This window comes from Dermacentor albipictus, chromosome 3 (genome assembly GCF_038994185.2).
Source record: "Dermacentor albipictus isolate Rhodes 1998 colony chromosome 3, USDA_Dalb.pri_finalv2, whole genome shotgun sequence".
Classification (NCBI taxonomy): Eukaryota; Metazoa; Arthropoda; class Arachnida; order Ixodida; family Ixodidae; genus Dermacentor; species Dermacentor albipictus.
In genome coordinates, this window is record NC_091823.1 from 141,678,433 (window position 1) to 141,694,615 (window position 16,183).

Genomic DNA, 16,183 nt, shown 5'->3' on the forward strand with positions numbered 1-16,183 from the left:
GCAGTCAGTAGAATCTTATCGGCCCATAAGTTTGACAAATGTAGATTATAAGATCTTTATGAAAGTAGTAGCAAGAAGACTCCAGTCAGTAATTACAGCTATAGTTGGCCCACATCAAACATGCGGGATTAAAGGACGAAGCATATTCACAAACATACATACCACCAGAAGCATACTAGAAGGTTGTGACGCTTTTTCCGGAAAGATAGCAATGCTTCAACTAGATCTAGAGAAAGCTTTCGACAAAGTCGCACATAGCATACTGTTCGCAGTGCTAGAACAAGTTAACGTAGGCAGCATAATAAGTGAAGGCGTGAAAATGGCATATAAAAACTGTACTACTAAGCTTATCATTAACAAAAAGCTTAGCGAAGGAATACCAGTAAGGTCTAGTGTGCGCCAAGGATGCCCAGCCTCAAGCCTGCTATTCGCCATATATCTTGAACCGTTCTGTTTAAAGATTCTGAACAACAAAACGATATGCGGCTATCGCTTCTTAACGCACGAAATTAAAATCCTCTCATACGCAGACGACATCGCAATCTTTTGCCGAACTCAAAAAAGCATCGAAAGTGCCATTAAGGAAGCAAAAACATTTTGCAGCCTAACTGGAAGCGCCATTAGTTGGCAAAAGTGCCTAGGATTCTGGCACGGCGAATGGGACGAGAGGCCGACACAGTTAGAAGGTATAAGATTTACTGATACGCCGGGCAAATACCTTGGCATTCCATTGAAACACTATCGCGGAAACAAAGACCAATGGGCGGGTGAAATTGACCGGGTTAAATCCCAAACAACAAAATGGGGCGGACGCGATTTCTCAATCTTTACACGTGCAACTGTGTGTAATATGTTCATGGTAACAAAAGTTTTCTATATGATGCAAGTGCTTTGCATGGCAAGGATGTCTGTCCAAAAGTTACACAGACTGTTTGCTGTTTTTATTTGGGGGTCGAACTGGGAGCGTACTAGTCGTCTGAACTTGTTTCAGTTGGTTAAAAACGGAGGGCTAGGCTTATCGCATTTATTTCTTAAACAAGTTGTTACACGGTTCTTTTTCTTGAGGCAACAGAACGATGCTTTCCTACAGAGTATTTGTCAAGTGTTTTTGAGCCAGGCATTACCCGAATACATAGTGTCATCGTATTCTACTAATCATGTTCCATTGAAAGGGTTTTTGAAAGAAGTCATTGATGCTTTCCGTTTTTTGAAAAGCCACTTTTCGATTGAATATCTCTCGGATGTAACAAAGAAAAAATTGTACAGAGACTTGCTTGATGTGATGTGTCCTGTGCCGATCTATCGTTCCTTATATGTACTAGGACGAGAACGTAATGTTTTGAGTCGCGTTAAAAAGATGCCTGTTAGAGCGTCGACCAAGACGTTTTTCTTCTTTCTTCACACCGGCACGCTCCCTGTAAAACCCTGGCTTAAAGAAAAAGGTATTTTCGTCCCTTGGAGTACTAACTGTACAATATGCAATAAGCCCGAAACCATCGAGCACGTATTTTTAGACTGTTCAGACTCGGTTTTTCTGTGGGACATTTTACAACGGACCCTCAAAAAGCAACTTCCACTTACACCTCATGGGATTCGATTTCTGCCGTTTGATCAGACAGGGGACGTGCCGTGTGATCTCCTGATGTTGTTGACAATGCACAGTGTATGGAAGACACGAATGGATATAAGACACGAGAATGTTAAATCACAACCGTCAAAAGTGTACTTCAGAGAGGCTGTCATGTACGTCCGCGACGTCTACAGGACACTTTCCGATCCTCCAGAATGGCTACCTGCGTTTGATCAGTTGCTAACACAAGAGCCCTACTAACCTAACAACACGAGGCAAAGTACGAGTCTCGTTTTTAATGCAACTTATGTGTATGTATGTGGAATTCCAGCAAGAATTCCTGTCCATTGTACGAGGAGAAATCCGGCAATAAAGAAAAAAAAAGCGTCGGTGGTTCAGTGGTAGAATACTCGCCTGCCATGCGGGTGGCCCGGGTTCGATTCCCGGCCGACGCAGCTTCCTTTTTTGACAGAAGCTCTGAGATAAGACGGAATGATCCAAACACTGTTTAGGAACCTGCCACAGGGCGTCTGTGGTTCAGTGATAGAATACTCGCCTGCCACGCGGGTCGCCCGGGTTCGATTCCCGGCCGACGCAGCTTCCTTCTTTGACAGAAGCTGTGAGATGAAACGGAATGATCCAAACACTGTATAGGAACCTGCCACAGGGCGTCGGTGGTTCAGTGGTAGAATACGCGCCTGCCACGCGGGTGGCCCGGGTTCGATTCCCGGCCGACGCAGCTTCCTTTTTTGACAGAAGCTCTGAGATAAAACGGAATGATCCAAACACTGTTTAGGAACCTGCCACAGGGCGTCTGTGGTTCAGTGGTAGAATACTCGCCTGCCACGCGGGTCGCCCGGGTTCGATTCCCGGCCGACGCAGCTTCCTTTTTTGACAGAAGCTGTGAGATAAAACGGAATGATCCAAACACTGTATAGGAACCTGCCACAGGGCGTTGGTGGTTCATTCTGCTTCCGACAGCCGAGCTGATCGGATCGTTGAATCATGGCCTCAAGCGGGGCGGCGACAGCGGTCACTTTGGGCCGCGGAAACAGGTTCAGCAACGACGACGAAAGGGACTACCAGTTTATTTTGCCCCAACTGCCAAAAGGACGAATTGTTCTCAACACCGTCTTTTTACACGGTGATGTAAGAGGGAGGCCGTACAAGGTTGAAGATTTTCGGGATGCGCTTACGCCCACAAGCCTGCTGCCGGAAGTTGTGTGCCTCGGGGCCTACCAGGTCAATCACGTCTGGGCCGTGACCCTCAGTGACGCAGCTGCAACAAAACGCCTGTTGGCCCTGAAAGAGCTTCAGGTGAAAGGGCGTCGATGTGTCATCGTCGACCCGCAGTACCAGCAGGTGAAACTCCGGCTTCACTGGCTGCTGTACGGCGTTTCCGACGAGGACGTCCGGGCGGCATTCACAACCTTCGGCAAGGTAGAAGAGGTGAGCAGGGAGCGTTGGCGCGTCCAAGGCATGGGAGACAAGACCTCCACCACCCGGACCGTGCTACTGAAGCTGAGAAGCGGCATTAAAGTGGAAGACCTGCCTCACCAGGTCCGCGTCGGCGGAGAGCTGGCATTGGTGGTCGTACCTGGGCGGCCCATGCAGTGCCTGCGCTGCCAAGGGACAGGACACGTACGCCGTGATTGCAAAGTCCCCCGCTGTTCGAGATGCAGACGGTTCGGCCACGTCGACGCTGATTGCGTTAAATCTTACGCGGCCGTGACAGGACCAGCAGCGAGTGATGTTGCTGCAGAGCACGTCATGGACGCAGTCGAGACAGAAGAAGCTGCTAAGGGAGCCGGTGTGCAAGTGCCTTCATTGACGACAAATGCCACGACGGTACCGGAGGTCGCTCAAGCCAAGGTAGTCGAGGGTGCTGAGCAGGTGACTGGGCCTGCACGTGTCGAGAGGGACGAAGACCCTGTGAAGGCAAGTGCTAATGAAGGCGAACGCGAGGAGACTGAATCAGCGATGCAACAGGGCGAGGATGCAAACGACGGGGACCGGGCGGCTAGTCTCGGTGCCACCTCCAAGCGCCCCCGTGACGAGGGCGGAGACAAGGACAGCGCGGCATCCAGCACAAGTGACGGGCCACCAGCGAAGACGCCTCTTGGGAGGCGGTCGGTCTTCAAGCCGAAGCCAAATGTTCCGCCCGAGAGAAAGCCTGGTGACAAAGCACAGCAAAAGAATAACGCCGGGAAGACGGGCGGTCCCGGAGGCGGCTAGCCGAGGGCTGGTCGTGAGAGGTAAGCGCCATGCTCCGGGTCTATCTCATACTTTAGTTCATAATGGCTCCTAATCCGTCGCTCACTATTGCCACACTAAACGTGAGAGGGTTGGCGGCCAAGCGTAGGCAAAGCCAAGTCCTACGGTTGGCCACTAACCAAGACCTAGACGTTCTAGCTGTCCAGGAGACAAAGGTTGACGGAGAGGAGGAGACCGGGAGCATGGTGCGGCGTTTCACGACTAGATATTATGCGGTCGTGAGCCATGCGGTAGGGACGTCCGCCGGTTGTGTACTGTTTGTCAAGAAGTTGCCTAGCCTTGTTGTTAAAAATGTATTTTCATGTCAAACCGGAAGAATCGTTTTTTTTGTGTGATTTTGTTTTTCGTGAATTAGAATTCAGAGTCATGTGCATATATGCACCGAATGCTGTGGAAGAACGTGCTTCTTTTTTCGCGAACCTTTTTCAGTATATTAGCACTGATAAGTGCATGGTTTTGTTGGGGGATTTCAATTGCGTTTTGAGGGCTCGGGATAGAGTCAATAATGCTGGTATTCGCGATAAAAGCAGTAGTGTGTTGACTAAGCTAATTAGTGATAATGAACTGGACGATGTCTGTGAGTGCCTGGAGGGGGAGCGGGAAGTCATGTACACACGATTCCAAGGTAGTAGTCATGCGCGGTTAAACCGCATATACGTATCGCAAGACATAATTCCAAAGTGCCATAGTTATTCGGTGGCACCAGTATCGTTTTCAGATCACTGCATTGTGAAATGTCATATAGGCACGGAGAGGAAGAAACAAGATTTTAATTGGGAACTATGGAAAATGAATGCCTTACTACTAAAAGACGAGCCATTTGTAGAGGCAGTACGTGAGGCAGTCAGGAAAGTAAGTGAAGAAAACAGTGAAACAATAGCAGAGAAATGGGAATACTTCAAACAAAACGTAAAAATGATAGCTTTAGAAAGATCGAGCTGCTTACGATTTGAGAAGGAAATGAAAGAAAGGGGCTTACGAAAGACACTTAAGCAGCTGATAGCGCTGGAATGCGAAGAGCCTGGGACGTATAAGCAAGATGTAGGAGCCATTAAAGAAAAAATCGAGCAGCTTGACAAGGAACGGTATCAAGGTGCGATTGTGCGAGCAAGAGCAAATGCATTAGTAGCTGGAGAGACGCCCACTAAACGGGCGCTGGGACTCGAAAAAGCGCAAGCTCGACGAAATCATGTCGACAGAATTTTATGGAACGGCACAGTTGCCGACGATAGCAAGAGCATAGGCCAAGCGTTTCGAGAGTATTATCAGTCACTCTTTGCGTTTCAAGAAGTGAATATAGACGAATTCAGAAGGGCCTTTCTACCTCGCATGCCGCGATTGAGTGACGATACAAAACAACGATTGGAATGGAAAATAACAGAACGTGAAGTTGAAAAAGCGATTGATGATTTGAACCAAGGCAAATCACCTGGACCGGACGGTCTGGGCGCGTGTTTATATAAAGCTTTTAAGAAAGAACTGTCGCCGTTACTAACAGAGCTATTTAATGATGCGTATGATAACAAAACTTTGCCGCCTTCTTTTGGAAAAGCTCATACTATACTCATCCCTAAGAGTGACCAAGTGGAGAAACTTAGGCTAGTAACATCTTACAGGCCAATATCTTTAACCAATGTTGATTATAAGGTTTTTATGAAAGTTTTGGCTGCCAGACTTCAAAGCGTCATAAATGACATAGTGGCAGATCACCAAACGTGTGGTATTAAGGGAAGGTCCATTTTTTCGAATATTCACACGATGCGGTGTGTGCTGGAGTGCTGTGACGCCACCTCGGGTGGAGTCGCGGTGCTCCAGCTCGACCTCGAGAAAGCGTTTGATTGTGTCTCTCATGATATTTTGTTTGCCATTTTGGATTACGTTAATGTTGGTTCCATCATCACTGAGGGAGTGGCGTTGGCGTACCAGAACTGCACAACACGCTTAATTGTGAATAAATCATTGGGGGCCCCCATTAACGTCATGTGTTCTGTGCGTTAGGGCTGCCCTCTCAGTCCTCTTTTGTTTGACATTTACATAGAAACTATGTGTTTAGCAATAACTGAGAATGAGCAAATACGCGGGTATAGCTTGGCAGCCACACAAATCAAGCTCTTGGCATATGCAGATGACATCGCGGTGTGTTGTACGAGCAAAGAAAGTGTGACGGAAACAATAAGGGTAGTGAAAAATTTTTGTGATGTGACGGGCAGTAGAGTGAACTGGGGAAAGTCCCTCGGTTTGTGGCACGGAGAGTGGTCTTCGGCCCCGGACCTTTTTGCAAATGTTAGCTGGATAAAAACCCCGACCAAGTACTTAGGTGTCCCCATGGGCAGTTACAAAAATAGCGATGAATACTGGACGAACCAAGCAAAAGAAACAAGAGAAAAAGCAGACAGGTGGAAAGGCATCAACCTGTCGATTTTCGCAAAAGCAACTGTGTGTAACATGTTTTTTATAACGAAGTTGTGGTACGTCATGCAAACGTTGTACTGTTCGAGGGTAAACGTGCAAAGGTTGCACAGAGTGTTCGCGGTTTTTATCTGGGGCTCTACCTGGGAAAGGAGTAGCCGAACCAATCTGTTCCGGCACGTGAAGAAAGGAGGGCTGGGTTTGGCGCATCTTTTTGTACGCCAGCTTGTGAACAGGTTTTTGTTTTTTCGGGATGTGCGTGATCCGTTTCTGCGCACTGTATGCCAACTCAGGGTGAGAGGCGCTTTGCTGGCAGTTATTGTTAGTACAGATAGTATGCCCGGAACGCTTCGTGGCTATATTAAAGAAGTTGCAGATAGTGTGCGCTTTCTTTCTGTGCGTTTTTCTTTTGAGTATTTATGTAACGTAAAAAAAAACATTGTATAAAGATATTTGCGATATTGTATTTCCAGTGCCATTGTACAGAGCGCTATACAGTGGAAGATCAGGACTGGATGTCCTTAAGCGAGTGAAAAATATGGAGGTGCCATCTGGGGTAAAGACATTCTTTTTTAAATTACACACAGGAACACTCTCAGTGAAGACATTCATGGAAGAACGTGGCTTTCTTGTACCCTGGGGCTCGCACTGCTTGATTTGCAAGCAACCAGAAACAATAGACCATGTCTTTTTGCATTGCTGGGCCGGAGTGTTCTTCTGGGATGTCCTACAAAGAACAATGAAGAAGGAGTTACCGTTAAATCCGCATGGCATCAGGTACTTAGCGGTAACGAATGACGACGCGGTTCCCTTCGACCTCATAATGCTCAAGGGCCTCCATAGTTTATGGCGTGCAAGGATGTCTGGGTATTACTGCGACCCGGACGCTAGGCCTGCGCGTACGTATTTCCGCGAAAGCATGTCTCGTTTCATTGAAATAAAGAAAATACAAGAATGTGTACCCGAATGGCTGTCTAGGATAGAACCTCTGACAGCATTGAAAGAATTTTAATTCGACAACGCCAGTCCTTATAGGACTGATGGCATGTATATCCTTTCAAAATGTTTTGTATTTGTTAATTGTGTATTGTAATTCTGTTTTGTATTATGTGCTATGTACAATGTCGAAGACCGGCAATAAATAAATAAAAAAAAGGGCGTCGGTGGTTCAGTGGTAGAATACTCGCCTGCCACGCGGGTGGCCCGGGTTCGATTCCCGGCCGACGCAGCTTCCTTTTTTGACAGAAGCTGTGAGATAAAACGGAATGATCCAAACACTGTATAGGAACCTGCCACAGGGCGTCGGTGGTTCAGTGGTAGAATACTCGCCTGCCACGCGGGTGACCCGGGTTCGATTCCCGGCCGACGCAGCTTCCCTTTTTTGACAGAAGCTGTGAGATAAAATGGAATGATCCAAACACTGTATAGGAACCTGCCACAGGGCGTCGGTGGTTCAGTGGTAGAATACTCGCCTGCCACGCGGGTGGCCCGGTTTCGATTCCCGGCCGACGCAGCTTCCTTTTTTGACAGAAGCTGTGAGATAAAACGGAATGATCCAAACGCTGTGACGACGCCGCGGACTGTGTACGTTCGTACGCAGTACCCGCGGGGTCGGCGGAGAGCGAGCCGTTGACATCAGACCACATGATGGACGTGACCGAGGCCGAGGAAGTGGCCAAGGGAGCTGGAAGCGGCAATGCACAGAACCGAGCGGGAGACGACGCCGAATAAATGAGGACCGAATAATGTCCCTCCTCCCGACGAGCCAGAAACCGCACTAATCAGCGTCAGGGCGGCCCAGAAAGAAAATGAGAGCCACCAGCCTCGGCACGCTAAACGTTCGAGGTCTGGCCGCGAAAAAGAAACAGAGTCAGGTTTACAGCCTATTAGTGGACCACTACCTCGACGTTTTAGCGGTGCAAGAAACCAAGGTAGACGGCGAGGAGGAGACCGGGAGCATGGTGCACAGGTTCACGTATAACTACTATATGGTAGTGAGCCACGCCTTAGGGACTTCGGCAGGGTGTGTGCTGTTCATGAGGAAATTCCCTGGTCTTGTCATAGATGGTTACTTCTCGTGCACTTCTGGTCGACTTGTCTTTTGTGACTTCGGCTATTGTAATGTCCAATGGCGCGTGTTTCGCATTTATGCGCCTAATACTGTGCAAGAGAGGGCAAATTTTTTTTGAGTTTAAAGCATTATTTACATGTGCAAAAAGTGATAGCCTGTGTAGGCGACTTCAACTGCGTATTGAACGCTGAGGATAGGTCTACGCGTCGCGTGGTTTTTGACAAAAGTAGTGTAATTGTGGCGCAGATTAAACATGAATTCGAATTAGAAGATATCGCAGAGTGTTTTCGCGCTCACGGAGACGTTAGCTACACTCACTTTCAGGGCACAAGTCACGAACGCTTAGACCGTATTTATCTTTCATATGATTTAGTTGAAGAATGCTAGTGCTACACATTTACGGCCATATCATATTCTGACCACTGCCTGGTAAAATGCACGGTGGGCAGGAAGAAAGAACGAAAGGAATTCGTCTGGGAACTATGGAAATTGAATGCAGAGCTGTTACGGGACGAAACTTTTAACGAAAAGGTAGTGGCTGCTCTGAATTCTTGTGGAACAGACAGTTCTATGAAACTTGGTGAGGAATGGGAGTTGCTGAAGCAAAGCATTCAATTGAAGGCAATCGAAAGAAGTAGCGTAAAGAAGTAGTATATGAAGAAAAGGCCAGAGAAGAGGATTGAACAACATTGCTAGAAAAATTTGCGAAGCTTGAATGCATACAACCTGGCGCCTATCAACAATATATTGTCACGTGGTTGTGACGTTAAGAACACAGTAGCAATACTGTGATAGACAAAACTAACTTTTATTGGGCGAACCTGTGCCCACAAAACAGGCTACACTTATAGCACAACGATAGCGGCGAACATGGTCGGCGATCGTCGAAAATCTGATCAGCGGTTCAAGCGCGTCGGCTTTTATACACAATCGTCGAATGTTCCAGACTAATTGTTGGACCCGCGTGCCTTCCATAAAATTCTACATCATTCGCGTCAGGCGAATAAATCAGATAACACAAGGTTCGGCGACAACAGACTGCGGATAGAAGCATCGATAACTTTCCAGAAACTTCGGATACATGCAAGCGCGTCCCGCGCTGTGCGATAAGATTTGTTAGGCGGCGAAACGTGGTCGCCCGATAAATATAAGTACGCGTGTCAATATACGCGCCGTTAAGAATAAGCTCGAGGTGTTCGACGAAGAGCGCTTCCGAGGTGCGCTAGTGCGCGCCAGAGCAGAAATGCTATCATGCGGGGAAACGCCAACGAAAATAGCACTGGGGCAATAAAAAATTACTCGAGACGTAAGCAGATTGAGGCTTTAACGCAGATTGAGGTATTAACGGATAACAATAATATAGGGTGTGCTTTCCTTGAGCATTACAAAGAACTCTTTGCATTCAGGCCTGTCAACATGCACGATTTCAAGAAATTATTTTTGCTACGAATCCCACAGCTGTCGAGTGAGGTTAAAGAAACCTTAGAACGACCATTACCAGAACATGAAGTGATGAAAGCCATCGAAGACCTGAATCCTGGCAAGTCGCCAGGTCCAGATGGTCTTTGTGTAGCTTGGTACAAATCGTTCAAAAGCCACCTAGCTCCTATCTTAACAGGAGTTATCAATGAACCATATGAACTGAAAATACTTCCACCATCCTTTGGCCATTCCCATACAGTACTAATGCCGAAAACAGAAGAGACCGAAAAGCTCAAGCAACCTTCCTCCTACAAACCCATAGCGCTGCTTACTAACTGCGACTACAAAATATTGATGAAGGTGTTGGCACGACGGGCCCAGTCAATAATTGAGGAAGTAGTCGGCCCACACCAGGCGTGTGGTATTCGTGGAAGAACCATTTTCACTAACATCCCTAAAATGAAATGTGTGCTGGAGTGTTGCGACGCCATGTGCGATGCAGTAGCCATCCTCCAGCTAGACTTGGAGAAGGCGTTTGATTGTGTTTCTCACGACATATTGCTTACCATCCTTGAACACGTTAATTTTGGCCACATAATCACTGAAGGGGTGACCATGGCGTACTGGAGCTGCTATGCCAGACTTATAATTAATCAGACGTTGGGGGCCCCCATTAACGTGAAGCGCTCCGTTCGCCAGGGTTGTCCATTCAGTCCACTCCTATTTTGTGTCTACATAGAAACGCTATGTCAGGCCATCATCGAAAATGAATGTAGTAAGAGGTTTTGTCTTCAATCAGCAGAAGTGAAGCTACTGGCATACGCTGACGATGTGGCTGTGTGCTGTAAAGACAAACAAAGTGTATTGAATACTGTTAATATCGTCAAAAAGTTTGGTAACTTCACTAACAGCTACGTTAACTGGCAGAAATGTTTGGGATTTTGGCATGGAAGATGGGCGTCTACATCAGACCACTTTTCGAACGTAAACTGGGTCATGACGCCAGTTAAGTACCTTGGAGCACCCCTTGATGCCTAAAAGGACAGTAGCGAGTACTGGAAGGAGTGGACAAAAGAACGAAACGAAAAAGCCGACCGATGGAACCTCGTTCACACTTCAATGTCCACGAGAGCTACAGCGTTCAACATGCTTCTCGTGACAAAGATCTGGTACGTAATGCAGGTCCTACAGTGCTCTCATATTATTGTGCAGAAACTTCACCGCGTGTTCGCTGTATTCGTGTGGGCATCGAGCTGGGAGCGATGCAGCCGAGATAATCTCTTCCGATGTGTGAAGGATGGTGGTCTGGGGTTGGCGCACCTTTGCTTGCGTCAACTGGTGAATAGATTCTTCTTCTTTCGAGATACAAACGACCCATTTCTGCGCATGGTGACCCAAATGAGGCTGTCAAGATCACTTCCCGAATTCGTTGTAGGTACGGAAATAATGCCAGGACCAGTCCGTGGTTTCTTTCGGGAAATAGTTCAGAGTGTTTCTTGTTTGCGTGTTCGTTTTTCAAGTGCATATTTGTGGAGTGCGAAACGGAAAAAGCTATATCGTCACTTGTGTGACAGTGTATTGCCTGTATCCATGTACAGAGCCGCGTACAGCGGAGGCCCAAGCCTAGACGTATTGAAAAGAGTGAAGATGATGCCAGTTCAACCAGCCACGAAATCTTTCTTCTTTAAATTACATACCGGTACCTTACCTGTTAAAATATTCCTGGAACAACGTGGGTTCTGCATGCCATGGGGAACCCACTGCCTTATTTGTAAAAAACCGGAAAGCATAGATCATGTCTTCATCCACTGTTGGGAGGGGGTTTCCTTCTGGGACGTGTTGCAAAGGACTTTGAAAAAGGAGTTACCGATAGATCCACACGAAATCAGGTTTCTGGCAGTAAATGATGATGAAGGATTCCCGTACGACCTTATCATGATTACGGGCCTCCACTGTTTATGGCGTGCAAGAATGGCGGGCTACCATTGTGACCCGGATGCCCGACCGGCGCGCGTATACTTCCGAGTATGTATGCAGAGATATGTAGAAGTGCAGAAATTGCAACAGCCTGTTCCGGAGTGGCTGCCGAGAGTTGAACCCCTGACAGCGCTCAAAGAATTTTAATACGACAATGTCATGCCACAGTAGCGGACGGCAACGAATGTGTACATTACTGTTTTTTGTTCGGTTTTTGTATTCATTATTTCTTTTTCTGTCGTTTTTGGGTATATCATTTAAGGAATGTGTGTTGTGGTGACATGTCGAGGACTGGCAATAAAGAAAAAAAAAGCGTCGGTGCTTCCGTTGTGGAATACTCGCCTGCCACGCGGGTAGCCCGGGTTCGATTCCGCGCTGATGCAGCTGCCTTTTTTGAAAGCAGCTGTGAGATAAAGCAGAATAATCCAAACACTGTATAGGAACTTGCCACAGGGCGTCGGTGGTTGAGTGGTAGAATACTCGCCTGCCACGCGGGTGTCCCGTGTTCGATTCCCGGCTGACGCAGCTTCCTTTTTTTGAAAGGAGCTTTGAGATAAAGCGGAATGATCCAAACACTGTATAGGAACTTGCCACAGGGCGTCGGTGGTTCAGTGGTAGAATACTCGCCTGCCACGCGGGTGGCCCGGGTTCGATTCCCGGCCGACGCAGCTTCATTTTTTGAAAGGAGCTCTGAGATAAAGCAGAATGATTGATACACTGACGATTAATCGCGATGCTATGCGCACAATCACAGCACTGCCCCGCATCACTCCGATACCAACCTTACACGAACATGCCCAGCTCAACACATTTGCAGACCTAATTTTGCAACGTGAAGAAGCACGTGAAATAAAAAAGCAGCTTATTCCGGCTGTCGCTGCGTTGCATGCTCATTTTCAACGCGGCTCTCGGATTGACAATCAGTCCTATCCAATGCCACCATGGGAATTCACCAGCATCCCAACTAATAAGCCAACGAAGTTACGACGCGGCGATACAACATGTATTATTGACGAACACAATATCGTTGATGCATCCTGCGCTAACACCTGAAAAGTCTATACGGATGCTGCCATTCTTACAGACGGCGGAAGGACATCATTCCTGAGTACTACGCATAATTTCATCAGCGGCCACCAGCGCTATTTATCTACGGAAGCCAGCGCTCCAGTAATGGAACTTCAAGCCATGCACGACGCTGTGCAAGATGCGACGTCTAAGCTGCCTACCATCAAGCAACTAGATATCTTCACTGATTCTTTAGCGGCTATTCAGGAACTCAAGAAGGTTCATAAGGCGATGGAAATCTGCGAGACAATACACACTATGAATAGTAAAACAGCTATTTGCGTCAAGGTACACTGGATTCAAGGCCATTCAGCGAAACCTCACAACATTGCTGCTGACCAGCAGGCACACTGCCCTCCTAATCCTGATCTTCAGCCTATTCCCCTCCTACCTCAACCCCTTAACTCTCTCCGAGCACGTAAAAATTTTCTCCGGTAGGACACACACGCTCTTACCCCCCATGTGCCTGCTGGTGATGGAAGCAGATACATACCACCTAATACGGACATGCACTGGTTTAAAATCGGAACGCTCGCGTGTCCTACTTCAATACGGCCTCCACTACAGTGTGACAACCAGCTACGAGCACTGGATACATGACAACAGATTCCACAAAACACTGCTTCAATTCGTACACAACATGGGCCTCACAGCACACATATATTACATATATACGCACCAAGAATTATGCCTTAAGGGCTAGTCTTTATCGCAATAAAAAAAAGGAATCAGCCACAGGGCGTCGGTGGTTCAGACTTCCGGCCACTGTAGTGCACAGACGTGGCTGTCATGAGCTCCGTCGGAGCGGCATCAGCGGCTCAGCTGGGCCGCGGTTCCAGGTTCTTTGGCAACGAACATTCTGATCATCAGGTGCTACTGCCTCAACAACAAGCAGGGCGACTTGTTACGAATACTTTATTTCTGCGTGCTGATATGCGTGCAAGGCCATACCGGGCGGAAAACTTCCGTGACATGCTGTAAAGCTTGAAGCTGCGGCCTGACGTTGTCGCCCTAGGGGCGTATCAAATGAGCCACGTGTGGGCCGTGACTTTCAGAAGGGGCGACGGAGTGAAAGAATTGCTACGAGCAACAGGCTTGAAGGTGAAGGACAGACCATGCATCGTCATCGGCCCTGGAAATCAAGCAATGCACCTCAAGCTACATTAGATGCTACACCACGTGCTGGATGAGGACATTCGTGAAGCACTGGCGCCTTACGGCCGAATCACGGACCTAGCGAGAGAGTGGTGGCGGGTGGATGGCCTGCAAGATAAAGGTTCTTCGACGCGCCTGGTTACCGTGATGCCGAGGAAGGGCCTGGGGGCGGACAACGTGCCTCATCTGTTACGGATAGCCGGGGAGGAAGGTTTCGTGGTTATTCCTAGAAGAGCACCGCTCTGCCTCCGTTGCCGCAACACAGGACACATACACCCTTGCAATTTTTTAACAATAGCACGCGAGCGTCGACCGTAAGGCCTGTCAGTGGCCTTGTAGTGGCGACTGACGGCTGGATTGGCAACTTTATGTGCGGTCGTGCAAGGCGAATTCTAGTTCGAATGTGTACTGTTACTCTATTCGCTTCAGGACTGAGTGCCCCTCATCGCTGCAAGGGCAGTGACACGTCGTGCGGTTGAAGCTCGCGTGCTATTGTTAAAAAATTGCAAGGGTGTACATAAGCAGGCCACCGCGACTAAAGAAACGCGGGAAGTCTCGACTATGGCAGCAGCTGCTAACGAAGCGACGGATGTTACCAATGCTGGTTCGGTGGCCGGGAAGAGAACACACGGGGAACAGGGAGTCAGCAAACGACGGCGGGAAAACTGGCGCACCGAACGGTGAGGAACCGCCGCCAAAGTCGGTGGTAATGCGCCGGCCGTCAATGCGGCCGACGCCGAATATCCCGCCGGACAAAAGACTGGCGGCGCCGGCGCCTGAGTAGCCGTAGGGACTTGTGCCTGCGAAGTCACTCAGACGCGAGCTTGCGAGGGCCCATCGCTACCGAAAGGCAGGGGAGGTCAGCTGCTGCTCAAGCAAGCTATTCTGGTGGACTGCATTTAAATGTGTCGCGAACCAGCTGCTCTGCCCGTTAGCACTCGTAGACATAACTATAAGTGGAATTAGTAATGCTACATGTGATTATATAAGCTTTCTTTATTAACAATGGATTTAGAGAGGGGAATACGATTTGCTACAATTAATGTACGCTGCCTCGCAGCAAGGCGGAGGCAGCACCAGCTCAGCTGACGGTGCGTTGAAAATGAACCAGATATTATAGTCGTACAAGAGACGAAAGTTGAAAGTGAGGAACAAACAAAAAAAATGGTAATGCCTTTCAGAACGTACTATAACATATGCACATGTCACACTGTCGGCACGTCTGGTGGTTGCGCCGTCTTGGTTCGAAGGGGTTTATAATTCCGCACGACCCTGGCTCACTCTTTACTGGTGCTGACGCACTATCTAGACTACTCGTACACAGGGCCCGATTAAGAAAAATGTGGGCCCTGCGCTAATGCGCATGCAGGCCCTCTTTTTGGTATAAGCGAAGAGACTGTTACAGTGAGCGAAAGTGGGCGATTTATAATTCTTTACTTTTCTTTTAGCGAATCACAATGGAGGATTATTTGTTTGTCTGCGCCAAATGATGTCAATGAAAGATGTCGTTTTTTCTCGCATCCCTAAGATGACTTTTGCTATGAGAAGCACATCATCTTTCTTGGCTACTTTAACTGTGTGTGTTATGCAGAAGATCGTGTTAAACCTAAATTCCCGCGGGACAAGAGTGCAGTGATTTTGAGCACTTTAGTAAACGATCACAACCTAGAAGACGTTGGTCGCCTTTTGGCCAGTACTTTGCAGCCGCAATTTACACACTATCAGCGAGATAGCCAGGCACGTCTTGACAGAGCTTATATTTCGTTCTATCTTGTGCCTCCGTGTGATAACTCTTTTGTGAATCCCGTGTCCTTTAGCGATCACAGTTTACTGTGGTTTTCACTTTGTGCCAAGTCAGTGAAGTCGCGGTTTGATTGGGCACTTTGGAAATTTAACGAAAAACACCTAAGTGATGACAGATTTGGAAACTATGTAAAGCGTGAGATTAAAAACTTCTTGAGTAATGATAGTGTACCTTGCGCAGAAGTATGGGAGGACTTCAAGGTTCGCGTGAAAATGGTCGGAATTGAAATAGGAACTGTTAGACGATACAAAGAAAAAAACGAAAGAAAATGAGCTCCAGAAGGAACTAATTTTCTGATTTTCATGGACAGCGTGGAACCTGGAAAATTTCGTGAAGAAATCAGAACAGTTAAAAGCGCGATGGAAGCTATCGACAAGAGAAAATTTGTAGCAGCTGTTCTTCGGACACGGACGGAAATACTGTGGGTTTATGG

General features: G+C 47.8%; 9 non-coding genes across 9 annotated transcripts; all 9 read left to right on the forward strand.

The window, feature by feature from the left end:
• Nucleotides 1-1,954: 1,954 nt before the first annotated feature.
• On the forward strand, nucleotides 1,955-2,025 carry TRNAG-GCC (transfer RNA glycine (anticodon GCC)). Its single transcript has one exon. It is a non-coding gene; the product is annotated as a tRNA-Gly (tRNA).
• A 71-nt stretch (nucleotides 2,026-2,096) lies between these two features.
• On the forward strand, nucleotides 2,097-2,167 carry TRNAG-GCC (transfer RNA glycine (anticodon GCC)). Its single transcript has one exon. It is a non-coding gene; the product is annotated as a tRNA-Gly (tRNA).
• Nucleotides 2,168-2,238: 71 nt separating this feature from the next.
• TRNAG-GCC (transfer RNA glycine (anticodon GCC)) lies at nucleotides 2,239-2,309 on the forward strand. Its single transcript has one exon. It is a non-coding gene; the product is annotated as a tRNA-Gly (tRNA).
• Nucleotides 2,310-2,380: 71 nt separating this feature from the next.
• On the forward strand, nucleotides 2,381-2,451 carry TRNAG-GCC (transfer RNA glycine (anticodon GCC)). Its single transcript has one exon. It is a non-coding gene; the product is annotated as a tRNA-Gly (tRNA).
• Nucleotides 2,452-7,410: 4,959 nt separating this feature from the next.
• TRNAG-GCC (transfer RNA glycine (anticodon GCC)) lies at nucleotides 7,411-7,481 on the forward strand. The gene has a single exon. It is a non-coding gene; the product is annotated as a tRNA-Gly (tRNA).
• A 71-nt stretch (nucleotides 7,482-7,552) lies between these two features.
• TRNAG-GCC (transfer RNA glycine (anticodon GCC)) lies at nucleotides 7,553-7,623 on the forward strand. Its single transcript has one exon. It is a non-coding gene; the product is annotated as a tRNA-Gly (tRNA).
• A 72-nt stretch (nucleotides 7,624-7,695) lies between these two features.
• TRNAG-GCC (transfer RNA glycine (anticodon GCC)) lies at nucleotides 7,696-7,766 on the forward strand. Its single transcript has one exon. It is a non-coding gene; the product is annotated as a tRNA-Gly (tRNA).
• A 4,411-nt stretch (nucleotides 7,767-12,177) lies between these two features.
• Nucleotides 12,178-12,248, forward strand: TRNAG-GCC (transfer RNA glycine (anticodon GCC)). Its single transcript has one exon. It is a non-coding gene; the product is annotated as a tRNA-Gly (tRNA).
• Nucleotides 12,249-12,320: 72 nt separating this feature from the next.
• On the forward strand, nucleotides 12,321-12,391 carry TRNAG-GCC (transfer RNA glycine (anticodon GCC)). Its single transcript has one exon. It is a non-coding gene; the product is annotated as a tRNA-Gly (tRNA).
• Nucleotides 12,392-16,183: the final 3,792 nt, after the last annotated feature.